General features: G+C 55.4%; 1 long non-coding RNA gene across 2 annotated transcripts; it reads left to right on the top strand.

Moving 5' to 3' along the window:
• Nucleotides 1-7,501: 7,501 nt before the first annotated feature.
• LOC121044781 (uncharacterized) lies at nt 7,502-19,600 on the top strand. 2 transcript variants are annotated; one of them, XR_005797479.1, is made up of 6 exons: nt 7,502-7,821; nt 13,249-13,410; nt 15,488-15,640; nt 17,532-17,735; nt 18,770-18,919; nt 19,358-19,600. It is a non-coding gene; the product is annotated as an uncharacterized LOC121044781 (long non-coding RNA). The 2 variants fall into 2 exon arrangements; XR_005797478.1 differs by lacking the exon at nt 15,488-15,640 and having other exon boundaries at nt 7,554-7,821.
• The last annotated feature ends 1,882 nt before the right edge of the window (nt 19,601-21,482 follow it).

Below are 21,482 nucleotides of genomic sequence, written 5' to 3'. Positions count from 1 at the left end.
CGCCACGGGTCCCTGCTTCTTCCCGTGAGCCGGGCCAGCGGGGGGTGGAGTGAAATGTGGCTCAGAAGGAACAGCGCATTTAGCAAAGCAGTTTGCAGAAGGCATGTGTCCTTCGAGTATTTTTATCTTTAGCACTCATACGTCTAGCAGAGTCTGGCTGGCTCCGTATTGCTACCAGGAAGGAGGGCAGAAGTGGCTGGATTTTAAAGCAGATGGCCCCTGGGTGCAGAGGACCCTTGCCTCCCACCCTCCACCGCCAACGGAAGCCTGCCCAGGACCCCCCATCCCCACCAGGAAACTGGCCAGCAGGGCAGACTCCGCGGCCCCCTGGCCCCGGGGAGAGGGGAGAGGGTCTGCCAGCCCCCAGTCCATCCCCCCTGCTCAGGAGCTCAGCTCTCCATCATCCTTGGGTCTGGGCTCAGCCAGTGAGAGGCCTCTCCCCGGTTTCCCCACATGTATGCATGGATGGCGTTTTCCACCGTCCCTGAGCTGGCAGAAGAGCTGGGCATGTGCCCTGTGGCCCGCTGGCTGATCGCAGACAGGCCGGTGGATTTCGAAAGCTGTTTAATCCCTGGGTTCTGACGCACCCAGTTCACCACCAAGCAGGATCTAGTGCCCACGGATCTGATGTCAGAGGGCGGCCCTGGCACCGCTCCACCCTTCCTGCCCACGTGGCAGCGTGGCGGAGCCGATGGAGAGAAGTGGAGCCCCAGAGCCTCCTCTTGAATCACAACCATTTTGCTTCCCACCAGGCCTGCAAACCTCAGCACCTTCTAAAAAATGACTAATAGCACAGAATGAGAATGATCACGCAAAGACTGATAGCAAGGAATGATAACCAGGAGCTAGCGCGTGACGAGCGCCAATAAGCGAAACATTACGACCTTGTGTTTATTTTGAAACAATAATAAATGTATTTAGGCAGCGGGAAGAAACTGGAAAAGCTAACAGTGCCTATCTTTAGAAATTTATCATTCAGCAAATATGCATTGCACACCTACTGTTTGTCAGACTGTTGTTTCAGGTGCCGTGTTATAATGGGAAAGGACAAAACCCTCAGGAATCTTATATTCTAGACAGTTAACAGAAAAGAACAAATTCCTTGGTTCAATGAATACTATTTTTTTTTTTAATTTTTTTTTCAACGTTTTATTTATTTTTTTTGGGACAGAGAGAGACAGAGCATGAACGGGCGAGGGGCAGAGAGAGAGGGAGACACAGAATCGGAAACAGGCTCCAGGCTCCGAGCCATCAGCCCAGAGCCCGACGCGGGGCTCGAACTCCCGGACCGCGAGATCGTGACCTGGCTGAAGTCGGACGCTCAACCGACTGCGCCACCCAGGCGCCCCGAATGAATACTATTTTTAAGGGGTGACAAATGCAACGGGAAAGGGGTGGGGAGAAGGGATGTGGGGTACGGGGGTGGTACTTAAAAAAATTTTTTTTTAATGTTTATATTTTTGAGAGACAGAGTGCGAGCAGGGGAGGGGCAGAGAGAGAGGGAGAGACACAGAATCCGAAGCAGGATCCAGGCTCTGAGCTGTCAGCACAGAGCCCGACGCGGGGCTCGAACCCCTGAACTGCGAGATCATGACCTGAGCCGAAGTCAGCCGCTTAACTGACTGAGCCACCCAGGCACACCCCCTGCCCCCGGGGGTGGTCATTTTTAATTGATTTTTTTGAGCAGTTGTAGATTTACAGAAAAACTAAGACAGTGCAAACAGTTCTCCCAGACCACTCCTTCTACATAAAGTTTCTCCTTTTACTGACTTACAGGATATCTCACATTATAATGGTGCATTTGTTACGATTAATTACATAATTATGGACTAACATCTATAGTTTATTCAGATTTCCTTAGTTTACCTAATTTCCTTTGTTGTTGTTGTTGTTGTTGTTGTTGTTGTCCTGGGAGTCCATCCAGGAAACTACCTTATACTTAGTTGTGTGTAGGACATAAATTCTTTCACATGGGAAAGTTGCCTCTTCCCCATTTGTTACTGTATCCAATCACTTATTTATAATGGACTCATGGATGTTTATTTTACATTTGGGTTATAATCCAGTGGTATTTCATTTTGTCGCCCAAATTGTTCTAGCTTCAGCTGCTGGGAGCTCTTTCGCGTGGCTCTGGTGCCCTTTGGCATGTCCACCCTGCATTAGGTTTGTTTGTTTGTTAGCATTTCCTTACTTTCTGGCACTACGAGATGGTCCAGGCTGGTCTCGTGTATCTCCACACACAGCCGTAGAATTGGCCATTTCTCAAGAATCCCTGGTTCCTTTTACTGGAGACGATGAGAAATATCTGGGCATGAGGGGTGTTCTTTAACTTTTAATTTGGTAGTTAATGAAAGTTTCTCCAAAGGTAACGTATGAGTGAAAACCTGAAGAAGGTGAGGAGCAAATCATGGAGACACCGGCTGGAGGGAGCAGGGGGTGGGGCCGAGCACGCCAGGGAGAGGAACCACAAGTGCAAAGGCCCTGAGGTAGGCATGTGCATTGTGTATACAAGGAACAAGGAAGCCAGTGTGGCTAGAGCCAGATGAGAGGCGCAGGGGAGGATATGGGAGAGGTGGGGGAGATGCAGATGGGGCAATCACAAAGGACTGTGGCTTTTCCCCAGATTAATCAGGGTAGGGGCAGGCAAGTGACAAAATATAACTTTTTTTTTTTTTTTAATGTTTATTCACCTTTTGAGAGACAGAGTATGAGCAGGGGAGGGGCAAAGAGAGAGGGAGACAGAGAATCCGAAGTGAAGCAGGCTCCAGGCTCTGACCCATCAGCACAGAGCCCGATGCGGGGCTCGAACTTAACGAACAAGGAGATCATGACCTGAGCTGAAGTCAGACGCTTAAGCGACTGAGCCACCCAGGCGTCCCTAATCTAACTTATTTTGTAATAAAATCCCTGGTCACTGTGCTGGGAATAGAGTGAAGGGGCCGAGGGCAGATGCCACTGTGATGATGTTGGCTTAGATCAGGTCATGGCGACGGAGGCAGGTGAGGGACTAATTCCAAGGCAGAGTGACAGCATTTTCTGATAGACTGGATGCTGGGTGAGAGCTGGAAGGACTGTGCTAAGGTTTGCCCGATTCTAGAAGAAGGCAGTTGGGGGGTGGGGGGCAGGCTGGAGGAGGGGCAGGTTTGGAGGGATCCTGGGAGCTCACACTTTGGACACATTAGTTGAAACTCCCCTCCTGCACCCAGTCTGGAGTTCAGGGCAGAGGGTGGGCAGGAAGTATGAAGTGGGACCAAGGCCCGGGTGAGAAGCAGGCCCCCGCCTCCCGGCCCTCTCCCCTGGCACAGGTGGCCTCCAGGCAGTGGGTTTAGGGTCGTGTTGTGTGGACGCCCTCAGCCAGAGCTGAACAGAGGCCCAAGGAGCCGGCTCTCAGTCGTGAGCAGATAAAGGAAGCTTTGAGCAGCCTAGCCCCAGATCCCAGCCAGTGCTTGGTCAGCTCCCAAAGAACCCCGGGCTTTGCTTACATCAGGATTTACCCTTACATCTGGGGCCCTGAGCATGGAAATGCCCTAAGTGGAGAATGGGTTTTCTCTCCAGCAGGACGCCTCCCAAGGTGGGACTTGGGGGCCATATCTACTTTTTCCCAGCCTCTGGGCGCCTGGCCGGTCATCAGCAATGCAGAGTAAACGGAGGACATATTCTTGAGGGCAGCCTCCCTAGTCTGTGGGAGGTGACGGCATGAGGTCACTGGACTCCTGAAACAGGAAAAATGGAGGTGGGGCCAGGGAGAAGGGCAGAAAGGAGGAGAGGTGAGGTGATAAGAGGAGAGGGAGTTCTGAGGGAGAGACAGGGGAGATATGGGGAGGCTGGCAGGCCTGGGCCCATCTCGGGGTTCTTAGGCTGACGAATGGGAACCATCAGTAGGGCCTTCCTGCCTCCCCGCTTTTGCTCACCCCCACGTGGGCCCATCAGCAAACACTGTGGGCCCCGCCCTCACGATGCATGCAGTCAGACCACCTCCCACCACCCTTCCTGCCTCCACCCTGGTCAGGGCACCACCTCCTCTGACTCGTACTTCTGTAAGAGCCTCCCCCATGCTCCATGCCCTGTTTTCACCCCTACAGTCTGTTCTCAGAGCAGCCAGAGCGATCCTTCTAAGACAAAACAAGATCAGGCCATCCCTCCCGAAACCCTCACAGGCTCTCCCCACCAGCCCCAGAGTGGAAAGACCTCCCCCCAGCCCTGTTCAGCCTTCCCTCTACCTTCTGGTCCTCACTCCAGTCCTCATACACTGGCCTCCTCATTGCTCCTCTGACGCACTAAACATTGCTTGCCTCAGGGCCTTTGCACTTGCTGCGGCCTCTACCTGGACCATTTCCCCCAGCTCAGGTGTCACCTGCTCAGAGGCCATCTCTGACCACCCTATCTGAAATAGACTCCCTCCCGCCACTGTCACTCACTACTCCCTTTACCCAGTTTGGTTTTTCTTAAGATTTATCCCCACTTTATATATATTTGTATGTCTTCTCTACTAGAATTATTTTGCCCAGCAATGTATCCCCAGCACCTGGAACAACCCCCAGACAGGTAGGTCTTCCCTACACATTTGTCAGATAAATGAATAACCATCTCTCACCTCCTAGGGGTGGCTCAGGCCGCCCTCTTCGGGTACAATGCACCTGGCTCTCACAAGTTCTCGGAGCTACACAGAACCTGCTAAACATGGGAAGGAAACCCACCAAAACCTCAACGGAGCCAGCCACACCCTCTGTCCATCTGCGATGCCACCGTGCCTTCCCCATTCCCTTCCGCAGGGCTGAACCTCACACCTTCCTGATGCCTGCACTAGACAGGCCCCAGGTCCTTCCAGGACACTGTCCCCTTGCTCATGAGCTCAAGGCCCCAGAAGGTCTCTGGCCTTGTCTCTTGTGTCACCACGAGCCATAGGGATGCAAAGCGATCTTGCTAACAAGTACGTCTGAACTGCTCCCTCCCCTGCTTAAATCCCTTCTCCAGTCCTCAGGATAAAGACCAAAGTCAGGGCGCCTGGGTGGCTTAGTCCGTTAAGCGTCCAACTTCAGCTCAGGTCATGATCTTACGGTCCGTGAGTTCAAGCCCCACTTCGGGCTCTGTGCTGACAGCTCAGAGCTTGGAGCCTGCTTTGAATTCTGTGTCTCCCTCTCTGTCTGCCCCTCCCCTGCTGGTGCGCGCGCGCGCTCTCTCTCTCTCAAAAATAAATAAACGTTAAAAAAAAAAAAAAGCCCAAAGTCCCATGTGTCTGCCTCCAGCCCCTCGGCCTCTCCGGGCTAACCCCCCAGTTTTCCTTCCTCTGTGTGCCTGTTGGGATCAGCCCCGACACCTGCCGCCTTCCCCTCGCCCTACCGACAGGCCCTCCTCTCTGCAGCCCTCTTCTTGCAGGATGGCAATTAATTGTGTTATTACCACTGACTTTCCATTTTGAGTTCTTGGGGAGCAGCCTGGCTGCTGGGCAGGGCAAGCCCGCTGCTCTGTTACGTGTTTATCAGGAGCAGCTGTGGTGGGTGAGATGGGGCCGGTGGAAGCCGTGGAGAGACGCAGGTCCCCTGGTCTGTCCCTTGGCACCACCGCTTCCGACCTGGCCTCAAACCCTAAACTCCATGAGGGGGGACCTGGGTCTCTGGCTCAGGGTCTGATACAGCAGAGGCTCTTGGGAAATGTCCGCTGATTGGTCGAATGACTGACTCTAAATAGTAGCTCTGAGTGATTTTTTTCCCTTTTCTGCATTTCTGTATTTTCCTGTTTTAACTTTTTTCTTTTTTTAAGAGTGAGAGAGGACGCACATGAGTGGAGGAAAGAGACAGAGGGAGAGAGAGAGAACTCCAAGCAGGCTCCGCGCGGTGAGCACAGAGCCCGAAGCAGGGTTCGATCCCACGAACCGTGAGATCATGACCTGAGCCGAAATTGAGAGTCGGACGCTTAACCAGCTGAGCCACCCAGGTGCCCCTGTATTTTCCTATTTTAAAAAATCATGTATGCCCCTCACTTTTTGAAATGAAACTACGGGGCGCCTGAGTAGCTCAGTTGGTTAAGTGTCTGACCCTTGGCTTCAGCTCAGGTCATGATCTCGTGGTTTGTGAGTTTGAGCCCCGAATTGGGCTCTGTGCTGGTGGTGCAAAGCCTGCTTCGGATTCTGTCTCCTTCTCTCTCTCTGCCCCTCCCCCGCTTGCTCTCTCTCTCTCAAAATAAATAAACATTAAAAAAAGTTTTTAATAAAAAACAAAAACTTTACCTTGCAAAATCATTCTTTTATTAAAATGTCGATTAAGGAGCGCCTGGGTGGCTCAGTCAGTTGAGCGTCCGACTTCGGCTCAGGTCATGATCTCACGGTCCGTGAGTTCGAGCCCCACGTCGGGCTCTGTGCTGACAGCTCAGAGCCTGGAGCCTGTTTCCGATTCTGTGTCTCCCTCTCTCTCTGACCCTCCCCCGTTCATGCTCTGTCTCTCTCTGTCTCAAAAATAAATGTTAAAAAAAAAAATTTAAAAAAAAAATGTCGATTAAAAAGGAACTCTTCCTGTATCATCCGAAGCCAAACAGACAGACAGATGCACGCCCCGGACCCCCCTCATAAGTATGTACCCGACAGAAATGTGTCCATAGAGTCACGAAGACAGGGACTAGAATATTCACAGTGACACTATTCATGACAGCCAGGAACTGGAACCTACCCAAATGTCCATCAACAGTAGAACAGGGGAAAATGTTAAGTCACATGGAGGCAAGCTACCGGTAATGAGAGCAAATGCCCTATATATATGGGTGAATGTCACCAACATAATCTTGAGGTGGGGTTGGGAGTCGGGAGACAGGTCCCTCTGGGGGTGGCGAGGGCGTCCCGAGGGGGCTTCTGCGTACCGGTTCCCCGGGGAATGCTGAGCTTGTACACTTCCGACTTATGCGATTTTCCGTATGCAATCTTCTATATGTATATTTAACTCCAATAAGAAAAAAATTAAGGAGAAGAAAAAGACATGCACCCTGGAGCAGGTTAACCCCACCTGTTTTTTCTGTGCAAAGGGAGGTGGTGGGCAGATGTCTACCGTGCCTGTGCTGTGCCTGCCCCTCATTGGTGCCACCAGACTTTCTCTCCCCCCGCCCCCATTTCTGAGACTCCCCAAGCTCCGGACTGGGGATTCTGGCTCCGTGAAGCCTCAAGGATGCCGGGAGCCCTGGGGTCAATTCCCAAGGTAAATGCCACCGTTACAGTTTAGGCCCTAGAAGCGGGCCCGGGGCTATCCCTCCCTGGCTGCCTTGCCCTGGGCGGCCCTGCCTCCAGCTGTCACAAGCCATGAGCTGGGAGGCAGGGCTTGGGGGACAGGCTTGGCGTGGGAGGTCAGAGTGCAGGGGTATGGGCTGCGTGGGTCCCCGGATTACGTCCACGGCCTCTCTGCACCTTGGGCCCTTGGGTGAGGCTGTGTTCGCCTTGGTGCCTCCCGCCCCACCCCCAGCAGAGAACACCTGCGTCTCCTCCACTCGCGGGCAAGGGCAGCCCAGGGGCCCCATGTGACCTTGCGCCTCGCCCCCAAAGATCCCTGCGGGTTGGGGCTTTGGGAGGCTAGCTTGCCACAGTCAGGGACCGAGGAGGGTGACCCGGTGAGGGGCGCAGATGAAGCACTGCCCTCTGGGGCCGGGCCAGGCACGGTTATTTATAACCACGGGTCGCCTTACCTCCTGACCTTCAGCTGGGGCCCGGCGAGCCGCAGCGATTAGCATCTCCTGCCGCCCATTATGAACAAACACCCCTGTGTGCCCGCCCCGGGCCCTGCAGGAAGCAGGATGTTGGCCGGAGCTGGTGCCCCGTGGCTCCCTCAGGTGAACCCGCCACGTGTGAGTTGGGAGAGGTGGGTGCGTTTGGGGGAAAGGTGTGAGAAATACTCAGAACTCCTCTCGTCCCGTGGCTTCCCAGGTTGAAAATGTTGGTCTGCTCTGGGTGGCAGTTTTGTTTATAAGAGGGGGCTCCCCAGCCTTGTCTGCTCAGAGGGCTCCCTCCTTTAGTGGGAAGGAGGCAGCCCCGAGACTGGACCCCCTCCCCCCACACGGTCCCTGGAATCACCTAAGATAAACTGCACGCCCCCGCAGCAGTGGCCCCCTCGTTCCTCCGTGCAGCCGAGGCTCTGGGGAGCAAGTGACTGGCCCAAGGTGACACGGCCACCCATGGCAGATCCCCCACTGCTGGCCGATGGGAAGCAGCTGGGCACCAGGCCCCCTGATTATGACAAAGGAGGCTGGGGTGGGGAGGGCCTATCCATTCACGCGATACAGTTTTGCTGAGCACCTGCTAGGTGCCAGGCGCAGTTCCAGGCAGAAATCCTTCCCCCTGTGGAGCTGATGGTCTAGGGCACAAAGGCAGTGCCTGGAGCCACAGTCCAGGCAGCTGCTGCGGGTCTTGAGTCCTGAGGAGGGAAACTGAGGCAGGGGACAAGAGGGCTCAACAGTGGGTCCCCTCCCCCTGTGCAGCTTCGAGTGACCCGCACCCAGGGCAGAGGGCGAACGTCTCGCACAACACCCGGTCTTGGCAGTCATCCTGGAGGAATGGTTCTGCCGTGGGGCTGGTTCTGCCCAGGGAAGGGAAGAACTGAGTCAGGAGGTCTGTGGGGGCTGGGCGGTGAGGGAGGGAGGAGCCTGGGTGCTTCCTTCCTTTTCCACCCTGCTCTCAGGCATTTTGAAATACGTGGAAGAACTTCGGCTGTGTGGCTTGACCATCCCCTTGCCCTCTCTGGGCCACAGTTTCCACAAATAAGATTGAGGGGGGTCAGCTGGGATGAGCCGTTTCGGCTCTGGCTGCCTGGGGTCCTGGTCTAGGGACACAGAGACTCTCCACTCCGAGTCCGGCTCCGTCTGTGAGTGTTCCTCTCGGCTGGAAGGGGCCCAAGGGCACAGGCCGGGGGTGAAAGTCAGGAATGGCCATCTCTGGGCGGCTTGTGGTGGCCGGGAACCCAAGCAGTGTGTCAGGAGATGCCGTGTGGGCACACGCATGTGTGCGTGCAGCCACACGTGGGTTCAGAGTGTGCTTTCGTGGGTAAGTGGCTGAGTGAAAGACTCTATACATGGAGAGGGAGTGGGTATCTCGGCGTGTGTGTGTAGGACGGTTTCCGTGGGAGCAGAAAGGGGAGAGTGTATACAAGTGTGCGGGGGGGGGGGTGGGCAAGTCACACGTACCTAGGGCCAGGTATGTACGTGGAGGTGTGCGTGTGTGTGCGTGTGTGTGTTGTGTTGGAGGAGTGGAGGAGTGCCTCAGAAGCTGGGGTTGGCTTGAGGCAGGGAGTGAAAGCCTGGAGGGGCCTCTCCCTCGCTCTGTAAACCCCCTCTGCCCACATGGTCAGCCTGTGGCTGACAGGCCCTGACCAGTCCATGAACTCAGGGTCTGGAAGAGTCAGCGGCTTTTCCAACCTCTTTGCCAAATGGGATGTCAGCACGGGGGCGGAGGTGGGGGGGGGGGGGGGGGTGTGCTGCAGGCTGGGGAAGGTGGCAATGACTTCATGACAACTGGCTGCCGAGCAGCTGGGGGGAAGGGGCGGGGGGGGGGGCGCCGGGGCCTGGCTGGGACGAGGAAACCTCCCGGGGATCCTCTACTGGGTGGAGGAGGCAGCTCAGCCACAGGCCCACGCTTCCTGGGGACACTTTGGTTGTTTTGAGCGGGGGGGAGCTGTGGCTACACCAAGGCCTCGTGGGAAGGTGGGAGGGGGACCTCTTGAGCGAGCCCCCTCCAGGGGCGTTCATGCATAATCCCATAGACACTTACAGCAACCCCCGTGAGTTAGGGACTCTTATTCCTATTTTGCGGATGAGGAAACTGAGGCTCAGACAGGCAAAGGGACGTGTCTGAAGCCACGTGCCAGAGGAAGTGGTGGAAATGGCCTGGGAACACGGGTTGTATTTCCTAGTCTCTGCCCCAGAAACAGAGGATGATGGGGGACAGGGAGTCCCTTACGTCGGCTCCTTTGTGGATACCTTGAAGTTCAGGGATGGGGCCTTCCCGGAGTCCTCAGACCCAAGGCTCCTTATTCCCCCCCAAAGGGCCTCCTTCTTGGGGAGGCTTTCCACACACTTGTCCACAATTGAGGGGGTGACAACACCCATAACCACGCAGGGGGGCCACCACGAGTAAATGGAAGCCTTTGCCAGTGGCAGACCCTTTCTCTGAGCACGGGCCAGAGGTCAGGCCCTATTTCAAGCAGAAGACCTTGGTATAGACCAGGCGGCCTTGACTCACAGGGATCAGACTTGCTTGGCTCCTTTGTGGGGTTGGAGGGGCCCCGAGATCACAGACACGGGGGTGGGTGCGAGCACTGTCTTTGTGCCCAGAAGCTGAGATCAGCTTTTGGGGCGCTCTTTCTTCAGCCATTTACTAGTTTCTCATAATAATAATAATAATAACCACCCCTGCCCAAGCTTTATAGTCCACAAAATACTTTCACAAACACTCTCTCACTCAATCCTCACGAGGAGTCAGTATACCCATTTTACAGAACAAGGAACGGACGGACGCTCAGGGAGGGATCTTTTGGGACTAGTCTCAGATCACAGGCCGGAACGTGGCCGATGTTCCGGGTGCCTGAGGCTCTGTCCAGATGGGGTTCAAAGGGGCATGGGGACAGCCAGGCCGCACCAGTGACCAGCACAGTGACCAGACAGCCTGAGAGCTGTGTCAAGACCAGTCCTCAGCCTCCCTTCCAGTGAACACTGGGGCTGGGGGTGGGGGGAGGACGGAAAGCAGCAAAGTGCTGCATGGGAGCGGGAGAGGGTAGTGGTGGGGGGAGGGGGTTCCCTGCTGACCTTGGTCCTTGGGCCCAGGTGGGGACTGCAAGGGCCCAGTGGTTCCTGGAATGTGAGCCCACGGACAGGGTGCCCACTGCCAGCCGTTGCCATGTTCTCATCTGTTTGTGGCAAAATGAGAAAAATAAGGACAACATAGTGAGGTTTTCACAGAGCCAGACCCACTCGATGTGAAGCAAGGCCCTTTCACTTGTACTATATATTTTCATCTGTGTGCATGCGTGTGCATGTGTGTATTATTTAAAAGGACCTTTCCTTTGACATTTTCTTTTAATGTCCCTAACTCAGCACAATACAAACCTGGTGACCGTGTCAGATCCTAGGTTGTTTTCTGGAAATGTCAGTGCCCTGAGAAATCTGACGGATGGGAGCCACTGGGCTAGCTCTGGTCCTAGGTGAGACCCGGAGTGGAGGGAGTTGTGTTTTCCCTGAGGGACGATGTCTCAATGGCTGGAAAAACCCCGAGAGCGGAGAAGAGGTTGGGGTTCCTGCCCAGACAGCCCTCACAGCCCCGGAGCCCAGGCATCCCCAGGAAACCCTAGCAGAAGGAACATCTGAGTAGCCGCACAGGGAATTCTGAGAAAGGCCACAGGGCCGGTTCCCCGTGCCACACGCCCTCAGCCTCTTCTCTGACCTGGAGCTGGGAGGAAACATTCCCTTACCGCTCACCCCTGCCTCCCCCAGCCCCCCAAGGCCGGCTCCAAAATAGCCCAGGCCCAGAGGAGACGTCATGGGGCCGGCTGGCTGCCTGCCCCTTGGAGAGGACAAATATAGAGGGACATCGGACACCGACAGGAGACCCGGGACCTGGGCAGTCCCGTGGCTGGGGCGGCGTCTGCCCCCTCCTAGCCCTGCACCCACTCACAGGCGGCTGGGAGGCCAGCGCCTCCAGGCCTGGCCAACCCACCCTGGGACGTGTCCCAGCAAGCCCGGAGTGGAGCCGGAGGCCGGCCCCGGGGGGCACCGGGCAGAGCTGGGTGTGTCCATGGGGACACGTCCTCTGTCCGGGGGTCTCAAAGCACTTTTATAAGCGTCATTGCCCACAGGCCCCTCCCAGGAGCGGGAGACAAGAGGAACCGGGGTGTGTCCCAGGTGGAACCACCCCTGCCCTGTGTTCTTTCCAGCTTCCGAAGGAGGCCAAGGCTATAAACTGGAGGGGGGGGGGGGCGGAGAGGAGATCAGGCGTCCAGGCCAAACCCCAATAAACTGCTGGTTGAATCGAACTGCAAATAATTAGTCCTGATCGCCAAAGCTGCCTCCACCCTCCACTCCCGGGAATTAAAGGTCAAAGGGCAGAGCTGCTGACGCAAATGTCAGGGGAGACTCGAGATTGGGAACAGCTGGGCTCCTGCTCCCGGCTCAGCTGCCCGAGGTCGCCGGCCCCCAGCGCCCTGGACACGGTGTCCCCCCACCGGCTGGGCCCGTGGCGCTCCCGGCGCCCTCAGGGAAGGGGGCTCCTCCGCTCCCTCTCCTCTTCGGGCTCTAAGGTCCCCAGAACTTGACGGGAGGTAAATCGGAAATTCCCGTGGTGTTGCCAGATGCCTGGGAACCTGGGGACAAGCAGCAGCTCAGAGTCTTGTGAGCCTCCCCTCCCACGCCTAAAACAAGGCGAAACCTCTGCCCCCTCTGCCCCGCTGCGTTCCCCTAGGTGGACCCTGTGGCACGCCCGCCCGCCGCACCTCCCTCTGTGCGGCAGTGGTGACCCCCAGCGGTCAGTGTGGGACTTGAACTTGGGCTCGGGCAGACCCCGCTGGGCAGCCTCAGCCCGGGGCTGGCAGCCGAGGGCTCTGGGGGTTCGATTTTGGTAAGTGGGGAGGGGGTTGCTGGTGTTTGGAGGTACTTTTGTACGCGTTGAACTTTCCTAATTATACTGGATCTTGCCCTGAATGTCCCACTATGAGCACATGAGCATCAACATGTCTGAGAATGCACTATCATCTCGCCTTAAACCTGCCCCTCCTCCTGACTCTCCTGTCTATTAATAGCACCACCGCCCTCCTGTCCCTCGGGCTCCAAACCCAGGAGTCATCTTCCACTCCTGCCAGCACTGGGCTGGGTGCCTGGTCCGGCCCCTCCTCGCTCTGTGTTCCCTCTTCCATCCTTGATACTCATGGCCACTACCCAGTCAGCCGGCCTCTTACCTGAGCGACGGCTACCCTCAGCAATGACGCTGGGCCAGACCTGGGTACGGGCCCAGCCCCCTCCACTGACTGGCTGTGTGGCCTTGGGCGAGTTACTGAACTTCTCTGAGCTCAGCATCCTCAGCTGTAAGATGAGGATAGTAATCACAGTGCCTGCCTCCTAGAGCGTTGCATGAGTTATATGATAGGATGGACGTAAATACCCTGCCACATAGGACATGCTCAGTGCACGTCAGCTGTCAGAGACCCTCCTTCAGTCCCACACCTCCATTTCACAGACCATGAACCCGAGGCCAGAGAGCTGGGATGAGAACTAGCATCTGGTGTTGCGTTCCAGGTGTCTTTACAGCATGCGACAGAGCAGGGGGAGCGGAAGTTCCTGGAGTCTACAAGCTTCCCCATCATTGCCTCCGTCATCGCATTCCAGAACCCAGAACCAAAGGCCACCTCCTGAGTCCACTGGTCCCATCCACTGGCCTTTAGGGGCAGATCCACCTGGGTAAGTGTTGAGGTCATTCAGTCATAGCAGGGATCTTCTGGAATGAGACAACGCCAGGTCGCAACCAGTGGTCATGAGTCAGGGCGACCCATCTGCGAGCTGGTGAGGGAGGTTGCCCAGCCTTAGGGCTGCTGGACATGCAGGGGCGTGGCCACACGGGGGGGGGGGGAGGGGGAGGGGGCGCCTCCCACTGCCCCGCCCTCATGTCTCTCTCCCAGCTCACACTCACCCCCAAGGGGTCCCCAAGGGGCCCTCACAGCAGGCACCCCCCCCCCTCAAGGGAAGTGGGCTGGCTGACTCAGCCGGCTTTCCATCCAGACCCGCTTTCTCTGGAGGCAGATACTCTTAAAGTCACTCCATGAATGAGCCCCTGGAGCCCATAAACTTGAAACTGAAGGTGGGAGCCTTCTTCTGGGGAGAGATTTTCAAGGGGGACTTTTACCCCCAAAGAGGCGGCAGACCATCCAGATTCAAATGTGGGCCTGTCCCAGAATCTCTGGACGCCTGCTGGGTAAGACAGTCATTCTCCAGCGGGTGCGCGTCTGCTCCTGAGATATCTGGCAATGCCAGGAGACATTTTTGGTTCTCACAACAGCATGTGCTACTGGCATTTGGTGGGTAGAGGTCAGGAGGCCGCTAAATACAGAGAGGTCGCACAAGAGAGTCTCCTCCTGCCCCTCGTGTCCAGGGAGAGAGACCCTGGTCTCGGAGTCCTCTGTCCGCTGGGGAAGCCCCTGCCTCACCACTGCCTCGAGGGTTGAGGAAAGCAATGCAAACGTAGGACCCGGGACCAGGCCCACCTCCTGCCCTGTGTTCGCAAAGGACCTTCCTGTCCTAAGGCCTTTTCTTGGCCTGGGACACCCTAGCTGTGCCCAGGTGGGCAGAGGTGGGATGGGCACACATCCCGACCACCCTCTCACCTTCACAGGAGAATTTTCCGCAATGCTTTTGGTGTTTCTGCTCTACCCTGCCTGGGGCGGAGTTTCTAGAACAGTCCATCCGGTGCTCACTTAAGCCTTTCAACAAAGAAAAAGCAGGCCACGGAAGGAGGAGCCCGCCCTCCTGGCGTGTGAATTGGGTTGGAACCTGGGCACTCACCGTTTCTGCTCTCAACCCTTGGGTCTCCCTCGGTCTCTTTGTGATCCATCCACCCGCCCCCTTCACTTGCACTTGGGGGGCAGAGAGAGGGGAGAGGACCAGAGGAAAAAATCCTCAGACTCAGCAGGAAGACCCCAGGCGGAGAGGAGGATTTGTGTCGGAGGAGCCCTGTGCAGAGGCAGGGGGATGACCAAGAAGACCTTTGAAGGTGGTGTGGAGCTGAGGCCAGGAGCTGGCCAGCTCACTTCAGCTGGCACCTGCCCTTCCTTCAGCCTCGGCGGCCGTGGGGTCAAGTGTCTTCGCTACAAACACTGTTCCCAAATAAGGCGCTGCCGTCTCCCCTGAGACGGGGCCGGGGTGCCCGGATCAGAACCCTTACCCCCTGGCCAGAGCTCTGCTTTGCTGGTCTACCTGACTCAGGTAGAATAGCCTATGGGATTGCATTCGAGGAGGGTGGGTCAGGCCAGTTGAAAGAGTGGGACCCCGTGGCCTTTCTGGGGGCCTCTTGTTGAGACTGGGGGATCCAGGGGATTCAAACCACAACCACCCCTCCCCTTCCCCCCACCTCTGGGTCTCAGCTTAAGGCACCTGTTCAATGTGGTGTGAGGAGGGAGTGGGTGTCGAGGGCAGACAGGGCACCACCACCTTCCAAACCCCAGCAAAGGTGTCAGGCTGGGATATCTGTCTGGAAGCCCAGCTGACCAGAGGGACAAGCCCAGACTTGCAGCTGTTCCTGAACAGGAAGCAGCCCGGGGGTGGGGGGGTTGGGGGGGCAAGCACTGAGGAAGGGCGGAGACCAGACCCAGGGACTTCAGACAGGCTGAGTACCAGTGAAAGAGCCTCACGAAAGGGTCTGGACCATTCTCCAGGTAGGAGCACTCTCCTGCCACAGGAGTCTCGTCTCTGAGGAAACGTTTTTGTCTTAAGTTGGAAATTCCTTGCTGATGGTGGGGCACCCCTTTTCCCTGTTCTTCTGTAGTTTTGCTCTGCTGCTGGCACGCCTGGGAAACTGCCCACCTCCTCCCAAGAGCCCCATGCTCCTGCCTTCCCAGGGGCGCTGAGGCTGTGGACCATCCCACCTCCGACATCTTCTCTGAGGGCTCCTTGGCTGGCCAGGGGCGTCCTGCCCAAGGTGTGCCCCCATCAGTAAAGTTCTGGGCTCTGGCCCCTAAGAAGGGCCGGGCAGCCTGGTGGCTGCTTCGAGAACCCTCATCCCTCTGGCTGTTCGCACTCGCATCCAGCTTTCGCATCCAGCTTTCCCGCCATTCTCCACAGCCACAAGCCTTCTGCCGTCCTCCTGCCCCCACCAAGCATGGCTCCCAGGCCCTTCCTCCGGCTTTGCACTGGGCCCTCTCTGCTGCAGCTTTGTGCAGGAGGCTGGGCAAGGACGGAGGAGATCTGAACGGCATGCGGGTGATTAGGAGTGGTCTTCCTGACCCCAGGGGGGTGAGGGGCAGAAGCCACCTATGGAGTCTGTTGGCTGTGGTTTGGGACATTCATAACCACCTGACGAGGGCCCTGGAGCAACCCTGAACACTCTCAGGCATCGAACTCCCCAGGCCTGAGGATGGCAAATGCTGTCGCGAGATACCACTGTCCTCCAGACCTGTGTGTGTATGTGTGTGTGTGTGTGTGTGTGTGTGCGCGCGCGCGTGCGCGCGCGCGCACGTGCATGGGGGGCTCTCTGGTCTAGAGCACCTACAGGCCATGGCGGAGGCTGCAGCAAGGGACCTGGCTCCCAGCCCACCCAGGCTGGCCTCATCTCCTCCTTGGGCCTGCCCCCATTAAGCTTCAAGTCTCACTCTCCCCCTTGGCCACCAAGAGGACCCAACAGCTTCTTGCAACCACCTTTGGTGGTGGTGGTGCGGGTGGGAGCGGCCCTAGGCGGTCCCGATTCCTACCCTTTTGCTCCTGATGTTTAGAACCGTGGGGTGGAAAGGGATCCTAGAATTCATCTTGCCCAACCCTGTCATGTGACAGAAAACTGAGGGCCACCTGAAGCTGGTGGCTCCTCAGAGCAGTCTGAGACGGGGAGAGTCTGGGTTCCCCGGCACAAGGTCCCTCGTCTGGATGCCCAAGGGCCAACCCCAGCAGTGGTGTGGGCTTGGAGTCGGAGTCCAGCCACACAGCCCTCTTCCTCTAATCCTCACCCCCACCGCTCCCCCTTTTCAGCAGCAGTTATAAAATCCAGGAAACAAATGTGGATTGATGGCCTATAAAGGGCTTAGTTAGTGCTGTGACCTGCTGAGTTATGTAACTCCCATTTATTATTGGCCTTGGCTAAAGTTTCTATTGAAGCAGCTCCCTAAGCTGACTCCGTGACATTTCCTTTAGCCTTATTCATAGGTGGCCACAGCAGAAATTCCTCTGTGACTTCAAAGGCCAACCATCAGTGGTGTGGATGCTTTCAAAAACCCCCTTCTTTAATCCCTTGGGCCAATGTTCCTCTCGCCCATATGAACCCCCCGCTCACCTCAGCGGTGGGCCCACCTTGCCTTCCCTTCGGGTCCCCAGGCTGTGGGCTGCCTTGGTGGGGAGGCTGAGAAAAGGGGTTTTCCTTGACCCCGGTGAATGAAAGAGCAACTCAGGGCTGTTGAGAATCAAGAGGCAGCCTCGTAGAAAGAGCACTGAACTAAGGGTCGAGAGTTCTAGTCAGATCTCTGCTATCGGCGTTAACAGCCACTCTGGGCCTCAGCATGCTTGTTAGGAAGGGGAAGTGTTTACCTTATCTGTACAAGGTGACCCCCCCAGTAGGCACCTTCCTTGGTCTGGGTTGGCCTGGGATGAGGGGCTGGCAGTCTTTCTCTGGGTGCTGACACACGCGAGGCTAATACCAACGTGGTGCCACCTTGTGTTCGGAAGGGAGCAGAGCCCAGCCTCTCTTTCAAGGCAGCTTTCCAGAACAAGTTCATTTCCCATGCCCCCACCCCTTTTCTGCTCTGGGCGGGGGTGGGGGTGTGGGGGGGGGCGTACTGGGAAGCCAAGGACCTAATTGTCAACGCCCACTTCTCCTTTTCTCCCAGGTGATGCCAGAGAGGCCCCATGGAGAATCTCTCTGAAGGCTCACCTGCCATCCTAAAGTAGTCTCTTCCCAGGTTCAAGAAGGAAAAGATAGACACTCCAGGGAAGCACGGCACCCAGAGAACTCAACAATTTCTGTCTTCTTTTTATTTAAAAAAATAATTTTTTAAGTGTTTACTTATATTTGAGAGACACACACACACAGGGTGTGTGTGGTGGTGGTGGGGGGGGTGGGGAGGCAGAGAGACCCAGACAGAATCGGAAGCAGGCTCCAGGCTCTGGGCCGCGAGCACAGAGCCCGACATGGGGCTCGAACTCAGGAGCCACAAGACCCGAGCCAAAGTCAGACGCTCAACCGACTGAGCCCCCCAGGTGTCCATGTCTTCTTAGTTAAGACAATACTCCTCCCACTCACAGAAGTAATGCCTTGACGCCTCAGAGACAAACTGGTGCATCAAATGAAGCGGCTGGTTTGTACCTGGTGGTACAGGTTATAGGAATTCCCTCCATCAAGGGTCTGGCGGGGCCTGAAGGCTACTACTCATCCTCATAACTGAAACTGCACGTGGTGCAGATGACTTGCCCCTAGAGAGGTGTCACCTTGGAAGAAGCCTTGGAGTTCATCCAAGCCAAGCCACGGCTCTTAAAGGAAAACTGAGGGCCCAAGGCAGGAGATGACTTTTAATGGATCAAAGGGCAGAGAGGGGCTAGAATGAACAATTTTGTATTGCGACTTGGTTTTTGAGATGCTGACTTTGGGCTCACGTCGTATCACACCAGAGGGGTCTTTGGAAGAGAGGGCTGTCCCCGGGGCCCCAGAAACAGGGCCTCAATATGGGGCAGAATGGTCTGATAAACCCTCAGTTGGGCAAAGCCCAAGACTGGGTCTCTAGATCAACCCAGCTGCCCGGAGGCATCTGCCCAGTTTCTGCCAGGCTCCTCTAGGAAGGGCAAATGCTGGAGATGCCACTAAGCAGTGGCGTCTTTTCTGGTTAAAAACAAACCAAACTTCTGGGGTGCCTGGGTGGCTCAGGCCGTTGAGCATCCGACTCTTGATTCCGGCTCAGGTCATGATCCCAGAGTTGTGGGATCGAGTCCCGTGTCAGGCTCTGTGCTGACAGCATGGAGCCTGCTGGGGATTTTCTCTCTCCCTCTCCCCCGCTTGCTCTCTAAAATAATTTAAAAAGTTAAAAAAAATAAAATAAAAAAGTCAAACTTGCTCCTGTTTCCCTATTTACAGTCCCAGGTAACCTCCCCAAGACAGACATGTAGACTGCCTACAAAATAAAAAGCCTGTGTCCACAGAAGCAGAACAGGCCAACAACAGGTGGCAAAAGGCAGCAGCTGAAAGTTCGCTCTGGGACTTGTCCCTCACCCGGGCTAGCCAAAGGTAAGGGGAAGCATGCTCCATGAAAAAGGCCAACAGGGAAAGAAGCTGAGGCCTCAGTGGGCGAAGGATACAAATGCTGGTCTGTTAGTGGTACTTTACATTATCTCACTTAATCTCCAGCAATGCTGTGAGTGAGGTATCATTATTTACAATACTCCGGATGAGGAAATTCAAGTCTTTGAAAGACTGCCCCACTCTCTTTGGGTATGTCTGCACTGGAATCGTCCTGCAAAAATCCTAACAGATGTGCATCTGATGTCGTGCATCTGATGTTAATATTTTGTTTAACTCTGTAGGTCTGCTCCCAACCCGTGTATATGCGGGAACTGGGAATTTCATTCTTCCCATAAAGCAACAGATACTGGGAATAAGTATGTTTCGGTGGCATCCAAAAATGTCAACCTTACCACGGTTTTCATGCTTCAATCTGTCCCTCAGGGTGCCTGCACAGGATGAAATGAACTCTTCGATGTGAAAGAGAATATGGGTCTCCTCCGCTGTTGAATTTTCATGGAACACCCCTTGTCCTTAAATTGGGGAGGGCAGAGCAACAGAGAAAGGTATTCACCGAAAGGTCTGATGTAGGCCCATGTTACCTGTGCTTCCTAACCCACTTCTTTTAGGACAGACAACGTCTAGAACACTGCTGGGCTGGAAATAAGAATACGCTGCATTGAGGCACCTGAGTGGCTCAGTCAGTTGGGTGTCTGACTTCGGCTCAGGACACGATCTCACGGCCCCGCATTGGGCTCTGTGCTGACAGCTCAGAGCCTGGAGCCTGCTTCGGATTCTGTGTCTCCCTCTCTCTCTGTTCCTCCCCTGCTCATTCTCTGTCTCTCAAAAACAAATAAACATTAAAAAAATAATAATAATGAAATAAAGAAACAGAATGGGTAAGTGACTAGTGAAAGGCCACAAAATTAGGCAGCAGTAGACCCAGAATTCACACCCAGGTCTGGCTTGAGATCTGGTTCTTCTCTCAACACGCCTGCAGTGGCCTCGAGGGTGGAGTCGTCTGGTTACAGCCTCAGTGAAGACCCGAAGCCTTTACTTCTGTCAGCTGGACCTGTTTACCAATGGGCAAAGGGCCCCTCCCAGGGCCAGCCAGGCCTCTGGATCACCTCATTTACTTTTATGAGTAAACACCTTCAGAAAGTGCTATTAGATGTTACGCAAATGCAGGCTAGTCATGGTAACATCTGAAGGGTTGGGGCTTGTGTGTGTGTGTGTGTGTGTGTGTGTGTGTGTGTGTGACAAGATAGCCTGACCGAGTGAGTGGGAGACGAAATACCCCCTTTACACTCTTAAGGTAGCAGTAAGTTCAAAGTAACCTAAGCTTCCAGTATCCATGAATCAAAAAGTACAGAGTAATGGGCTGAGCCTGGGGTGATCACGCCTGCTGGCGGGTCACCATGTGCTGCTAAGAACCAGCTAAGAGTGAATGAAGCTTTCTGCTCCTGGAAAACAGATGTGTCTGAATCCGGATGGGCTTGAGCTCCTCTCAAGCAGCTGTTCCCGATGGAAGCAGAATCACCCGACATCTGTTTTTCCAAATACTCCAATAGAGCAGGACATTTCTGGAGGGGAGAGGAAGAAGGAAGCAATTTCTGGAACAAGCTCACAGGTGAGCCTGGCCGTACCCCCCAGCCTGGCGGGGGCGGGGGGGGGGCGGGGGCAGAGCTGCAGCTCCTACAGGAAGTTGCTGGTGCCCTAAGGCAGGGGCTTGGTGCCCTGCCTGCCTCTCCTCTGGGCCTCAACTCAGATCAAATCACAAGTACTTTTTGTCTGTGGCTGGGAGCCAGTGTTCTGCTGGGACATAAAGTCGAGGAGTGTCGTCCTGATAAATTGGACATTTTAAGAAATTAAAACATCTGGGCCTCCCAGGGGACTGGGCAAAACCCTGGGTGTGCAGGCAGGTGGGTATGGTTGGTATTTGTACAGACAACAGACCAAGGCCAAAGAGCCAGAGTCACGGAAGCAGAGAGGGCTGGAGCCAGGGCTTTTTCAGATCACCTGGATACGCCACCCTCCTTTAACACGTGACAGACCGGAGGTCCGAAGGTGTTATTCCTCAGCAGAAGCCACACATCACACTTTACCTGCGACGCCTCACAGATGCCTGGGTCCAGGCCCAGCAGAGTCCAGTTCAGTATTCAGGGGTGGAGTTTTATGCCTTTATGAGTGTTTCTGGGGTGCCACGTTAAATAAAGTGACTTGCCCAGGGTCACCACAGGGGTAGAGCTTGGACAGGTCTAGAGCCTTCTTTCCCACTGTATACCACCCAAGTCTCTAAAGGGAAGGAGTTTAAAACCGGACTGTGTTGGGGTGCCTGGGCGGCACAATCTGTTAAGCGTCCGACTCTCTGTCCCGGCTCAGGTCATGCTCTCCCGAGTTCCAGCCCCACACAGGGCTCTGCGGGGACGGTGTGGCACCTGCTTGAGATTCTGTCTCTCCTTCTCTCTGCTCCTCCCCAGCTTGTGCTCTCTCTCTCTCAAAATATATACATAAACTTAAAATAAAACTGAACTATATTATTATGAGTATTTAAGACATTCTGAGAAGT

The sequence above is a fragment of the Herpailurus yagouaroundi genome, unplaced genomic scaffold (assembly GCF_014898765.1).
Source record: "Herpailurus yagouaroundi ecotype Mexico unplaced genomic scaffold, PumYag 189, whole genome shotgun sequence".
Taxonomy (NCBI): domain Eukaryota; kingdom Metazoa; phylum Chordata; class Mammalia; order Carnivora; family Felidae; genus Herpailurus; species Herpailurus yagouaroundi.
Note: the sequence above shows the minus strand (reverse complement) of the source record. Positions and strands in the feature narration are given on the sequence as shown.